The sequence below is a fragment of the Acanthochromis polyacanthus genome, chromosome 7, assembly GCF_021347895.1.
Source record: "Acanthochromis polyacanthus isolate Apoly-LR-REF ecotype Palm Island chromosome 7, KAUST_Apoly_ChrSc, whole genome shotgun sequence".
In the NCBI taxonomy this organism is placed as follows: Eukaryota; Metazoa; Chordata; class Actinopteri; family Pomacentridae; genus Acanthochromis; species Acanthochromis polyacanthus.
The window spans coordinates 883,897-890,677 of NC_067119.1; positions in this window are offsets into that span (position 1 = coordinate 883,897).

Consider the following 6,781-nt stretch of genomic DNA (forward strand, 5'->3'; position numbering starts at 1 on the left):
CTGATTTAATTAAACTGAGAACTGAAAATGAAACTGATAATTATTTAGAGCAGAGAGAAAAGAACTTAAAATAAACATAAAGATTTAAAGAAAGACAGGAAGCAGGAGAACCGACAGTACTCTGATTACTCTGAGTACTATGTACTATGTGTAATTAAAGAAGCTGGAATCTGCTGTCTGGATGTTTTTTTCCCTACAGATCAGTGACATCATCACCTTTAGACCAACGTCATAATATAATAATATAAGAAATAAATTATTTTAATAATATAATGTAACATAATATAATATAATATAATATAATGTCACCATTAAATCCTTTAGTGGATGAAATACTGTGACAGCAGTAAAAATAGACAAAAGAAGGTCAGAGCACCACCTGCTGGCTGTCTGAGTATTATGGGCTGTCCAGGACCAGGTTCAGTGGAGACATTCTATTGACTGGATGAATGTTTGATCAATAATAATCCTCACATTAATAAACTCCTCTGTCTGATCAATATTAGAGGAAACTTTGCTGCACTCAATCCAACAACAGCAGCTGATAAATAAAAGCAGAATAAAAGTCTAAGCTGAGGGAAATAATGACTTCTTATTAGGGATGTCCGATAATATTGGTGGGCCGATGTCTGATATCGGCATAAAAATGCATTATCAGTCAATATCGTTATCAGTTTTTTGCCTCTCCTGAAAACCGATAAGGACAATGCTGGATTTTGCCGGCATTTACTGGCGCACAAATGATTACGTCATGAAACTGCATCCTGAAGCGTGTAAACCATAGACATATGTGTAAACAGCCATGCCGGATTTGCGGTGTGTTGCGTCGGCGTTTAACTCAGAAAAAAACAAAGATAGGACTACATCCCCAGTGGAGTTTGTCTATCAATGGAATGAGGGGAACGCAGCTTTGGCTCTCAACCAAACTAATATCACGAGCCAATGGGAGTAGAGCGGGGGCGGGGCTTAGAAAGACGGTGAGATCCAGCTACAGGTGAGTCTATTGTCATGGTTATAGTGATGCAGTGATACAGAAATCTTTAACCAATCCGTGGATCCAGACTATAACACACATCACTGCCAGAATGTGATCACTTGGTCCTTCTGTCATTTCTGACCCTCCCTGAAAATTTCATCCAAATCTGTTGGTTGGTTTTTGAGTGACCTTGTTGTTACCGACCCAGATTCTGCTAGCGCTAGCCCGCTTAGCCTAGCGCAGCTCGTCAGTGCTAACAGCCCGTACACAGCTCAGACAAAGTTTGAAGGTGGAAGAACGAACGGCAGCAACTGTCCACACTGACTGCTCATCCACACGTGTTGTATCATTATGGGCAGCTCTATACCTCCATCACACACACACACACACACACACACACACACACACACACACACACACACACACACACACACACACACACACACACACACATGCTGGCTGCAACACTGTCTACTGACAAATGGACGGAAAGACAAACGTACGCTGATCGTCACATAACTCTGTGGCGTTCCTTGACAGAGTAAATAAAAATAGAAGGCGCTTCGTGTGTTTGTTGGAGTTAAACAGAGACGGAAGCCTTTGGGTTGCTGGTGCAAATAAACTGAAGGAGCCGGGTGCTGGCTTCTGTGCCGTGTTAAAGAAAAAACTCCTGTACACAACTAACGGCAGAAAGTGCTGTCAGGTCACGAGTCAGACCCACAGAGCTGCTGTCTGCTCTGAAACTCACAACTGGTTTACAGGAGCAACAGCCAGCTGAGGAACCCACGTCAGGCTGACCGGGATTTCAAAACACGCGTGTGCTCGTTCACTGTAGAACACGGCCTGTCGTTCACTCATTAATCTGTGCTGAAGATAAAAATGCTTTGTCAAAGCTCTATAAACACACAATACAGCAGCAGTAATAAACACACATTGATCATTTTTCAGAAAACCCTCTCTTCATCAACATGCTTCGGCCTCACACTCCTGCTGCTTTGGTCACCCTTAATGGAGGGTTTCTCTTCATACAGAGATAAGTGCTGATCTGTCCACTGGACTCTCTGATCCCTCCTCTTAAAGTTTATGGAAACATTTCATTTGGAACATGTACAAAATGAAAAATGTGTCGTTTGCAATGAAATTTCCATCAAACAGCCAAGTTGCATCTGATTTAATGGTTCAAAGAATGTTGGTCAGAATGGTTGACCTCATGCATGTAGACCTCATCACATCTGTGTGAACACCTCTGCTTTAAGCCCTGCAGGTGGTTCTGTGTCTGGCAAACAACATGTCTGCTTTGGAATTCTTTCCAAGCCCACAGAAATCGGTGTCAGTTGATATCGGAATGGTAAATTGAGAGTTGGACAATATCAGACATGCCTGATCCTGATGTTTGTCCTGAACCTTTGAACAGACTGTGAAGCTGTTAGTTTATCAGAATAATGAATAAAACTGATGAAGGAATAATGACAGATTCATTTCATTCTCTAGTTTTCATTGATTTCACATCAGTAATATAAAGTGTAGAATAACCATCAAATCACAGCAACAGTCTCAGTTAAATGCTGTCAGTTACTGACTTTAATCCAGTATTTACATTTAAAGTGTGAACAGACAGAAGAATAAAAAGTTTAGCACGCTGTAAAAACAGTCAGTATTTCAGTAAAACATCACAGTGCAGGATGTTGAGAAAAAGACTTAAAAAAGTCCTTCAGTCATTTAAAAACACTCATCTGGTGTTTTTGGTGTTTTATTTCCAGGCTCCTCTCTGGTTTCTGTCATTCTGATTTTCATACATGTTTACCTGGTTACAGAATAAATTCATCTGTAGATTCTGATTTCTCCTACAAAAGTTTGCTGAACGAGGATTTTTGTTCTCATCAGCAGGAAGTCAGTGATTCTACAGAACAGCTTAATAAGTAAGAAAGAAAAGTTTTCACAAACATTTCTTTAGAAAACCAACCGTCTCTCCTGATGGTTTCATCAACACACCATCCTGTAAACAAGTACTCAGATGGAGGTTATTCTCCACCTGAACAACCTGACCTTAGCCCTTAGGCAGAGCTGTCACAGTTTGGTGGTGATCTATGACTGGTTGTTGTTGAGCGTTCTGAAAGTTTCGGTTGGCACACACATCACAGAAACTAGTAGTACATCTGACCTCAACTGATCTTATCAGGAATTTAATTAAAGCAGTGATGGACAGAAAACGATGCAGAAAGGAGGAACAAAGCAGAACAGTGGACCAGGAAGAGTGACAAGAAAACATTTCACAAACATTTCTTTACAGAACCAAGCGTCTCTCCTGATGGTTTCATCAACACACCATCATGTAACCATGATGAAGTCAGACGGAGGCTGTTTTCCACCTGAACAACCTGACCTTAGACTCAGTATGGCTGCATTAACCAACATGAAGCCTCACAGTCTGAACAGTGGATTTACAACCATTGTGGTTCAAATGTGTAAACTGTGTAGACTCACACATGGAACCAGAATAATTGTACATGTAGAGGAATGTCTGAATGGAGCCTCATACGGCCGCAGCACAGATGTAGAAAGTACACATTAGGATTACAGTTACTCTGGTTTATCAGGGGCTCCACCCAGCAGGAAACTCACTGATGGATTTCTGATGTTCCACATTAAATATTGATCAGTGATCAGATCTGCTGGTATTGATCAGTGTCATTATCCGAAGCTGTGAGCTCTGATTTCATGACCAACAATAATTAGACACATTTAATAAGTACAGCTACAAACAAGCAGACAATAAATGAATGCAGGTAAACTTCTGATGATGAACTGTGATCGTCACTGGAAGCAGCTGGTAGAGCAGTGAGCACTTTAAAGCTACTTTGGAACGGGAAGCCAATTGTGATTCCTAAATTCATCCGTTTAGCAGAAGAGAAACGATGTGTGGGTCTCCTTAGATGGAGGCAGCAGGATGTGGAGCTGTGAGGACCTGCTGGAGGAGCTGGTTCAGGAGCTCAGAGACACGACGGCATGGAAGGACAGAAGACAGTTCAAGCGTAGAAAAAGACCTTGCAGAACAAAAAACATAGACGTGTTGAGAAAACCACGTCATGACGTCTTTCAGGGGAACTGAAGCGTCTTTGCTTCTTGTACTGTTGCTGTTCTTTACTGACTCCTCTCTGGTTTCTGTCATTGTGAGTTTTACATGTTTACCTGGTTATAGAATGAATTCATCTGTAGATTCTGATGTCTCCTACAGACATGACAACATTAAAAATATGGTTTGATAGAAATAAATGATCACTAAAACAGAATGAATGACATTAATAAACTGCAGAATAAGCAGAGCAGTTCAAACAGAGATAGATGGAGTTCAGGCTGAAAGAGTTTTTCAGCATAAAGTCTTTGGGGAAACAACAGATGAAAAGATGAAGTGGAGATCACACATTAAACATGGAGCAAATAAAATGTCTAAAGTATCTCAGCATTGTACAAAGCAAAGCAGGTTCTGGATCAGACGTCACTCCACATTCTGTACAGTTCATTAGTCTGATCAGATGAAATGACTGAGTAGAGGGGTGGGCTCATCATTCCAAGAGTTTCTACATTCACTGTTCATTCTCCACCAAAGGCCAGTAAGGATGATTGATCAGGTCAGGCATCTGGAACACACCAGCTCCTTATTCTGAGGGTCACAAGGACTCCAAACCACACATCTGGTGGGAAAATAAGAATGTCCAAGACCGGAAATAAGAAATAAAACAGTAGCAGGAAAAATCCTAAAAGAAAAGTGAAGTTTCTCAGAAGGAGCCGTGTCTGTAGCAGCAGGAGAAGTTTCTGAGCTTCAGTCTGGAGTCAGACTGTGGAACGCTTTGAATGTGGAGCTGAAGCAACGTCCAAACATTCAGCAGTTTAAAAGACAGGATAAAAACAGGATCTTTACAGCACACAAGGACGAAGAGGGGCTGGAGCGATGGCAGGAGTTTACAGGAGTTCATGTTGATGGAGCTACTTATTTAACTGATAACTGTGAAGCTGTCACGAATCTGAGCTGGTGGACCCGAGCAGAGAGCCACACATCCAAGACCTGAGGAGATGTAGAATGATTTATTGGAGGGGATGAATAATGGCGGATGGGGAAAGCCAGGGTGTAGGAGCGGGGAATTCTGGGCAGGAGTGGGGGTCCAGGCAGGAGTGGGGGGTTCCAGGCAGGAGTGGGGGGTTCCAGGCAGGAGTGGGGGGTTCCAGGCAGGAGTGGGGGGTTCCAGGCAGGAGTGGGGGGTTCCAGGCAGGAGTGGGGGACCAGGCAGGAGTGGAGGTCCAGGCAGGAGTGGGGGTTCCAGGCAGGAGTGGGGGACCAGGCAGGAGTGGGGGACCAGGCAGGAGTGGGGGACCAGGCAGGAGTGGGGGTCCAGGCAGGAGTGGAGGTCCAGGCAAGAGTGGGGGTTCCAGGCAGGAGTGGGGGACCAGGCAGGAGTGGGGGACCAGGCAGGAGTGGGGGTCCAGGCAGGAGTGGAGGTCCAGGCAAGAGTGGGGGTTCCAGGCAGGAGTGGGGGACCAGGCAGGAGTGGGGTTCCCGGACAGCTGGCTGCATGAAGGCAGGAGAAAAACAAGGTCAGAATTAAGCAGAAACTCAAACAGAAAACGTCAAAGGCAAGAGAGCAAACCGAACTGCATGGTTTCAGGTTCAATACTCTGGCAGGGAGTGGAAGGCTGAGCCGGTCTTTATTGCAGAGGTGAGTCGTTAGTGAATGATCGTCAGCTGTCCGGGAGCCGTGCAGGTAGTTGATTACCTGAGTGGAGTCAGCTGAGAAGCTAGACTCCACTCAGGCACCGAGCTGTAGGGGGAGAGACAAGGCAGAGGAGTGGATGGGAGACAACCAGACAGACAGACAGACAGGACAGAGGAGTGGAACTGTGACAGAAGCACTGGTTGGTTTCTCCTTCTTTACTGTGTGTGTGAACACATTTATATAGAAACGTAGAAATAGGTAACATCATATTTGTATAGACATTTATTGTGTCTTACATGTATAAACACTAATTGTAAATGATATAAATGTTTAGGAAGCAGGAAATAATCAATCAATAACTGATGGAAAAGGGGTGGGATTAAGTAAGTGCTGGTTTTCTTCTTCTCAGTCCTTTTCCAATATGTAGACCTGGTCCAGAAGTAGGGAGGATTACTGCTGCTTTATCAATCTGTCTTCTATTTGTGTGTGAATATGTAGGTATATGTGTGCTTGTGTATGCATTCATACATGTGTAACATGAACTCTTTGTTACCTTGATACTTGTCTACACATTTAAAATCAATACATCAATCAATCATCAATCAATCAATTATCAATCATCAATCAATCAGAATCAGCTTCAATGGCTGAGTATGAACAACATACAAGGGATCTGCTTTCAGCTGTTGGTGTCACCCTGGGAATAAGGAAAGAGAATAATAAAAGATAAGGACAGAAAAACAACACAGCAGTAATAATAATCAATCAGAAAGAACGTATCATGATGTCAGCAAGCTGGAGATCCACTGACACATGGATGGAGACACTCTGAAGTGGAAGAGTTTGGTGGAGAGGATTTGAGGGGTGATGGTGTTGAATGCTGAGGTCAAATCCATAAGCAGGATCCTCACATAACTCCAGGACCGTCCAGATGTAGCTGGATGGAGTGCAGGCCCACACTGATGCATCATCCAACATGTTTGGCCAACAGACAACCTGCAGGAGGTCCAGCAGGGGTCCTACTATGGTCCTCAGGTGGCTCAACACCTTCTCTAGGAGGACTTCATGACCACAGATGTCAGAGCTGCTGGTCTGT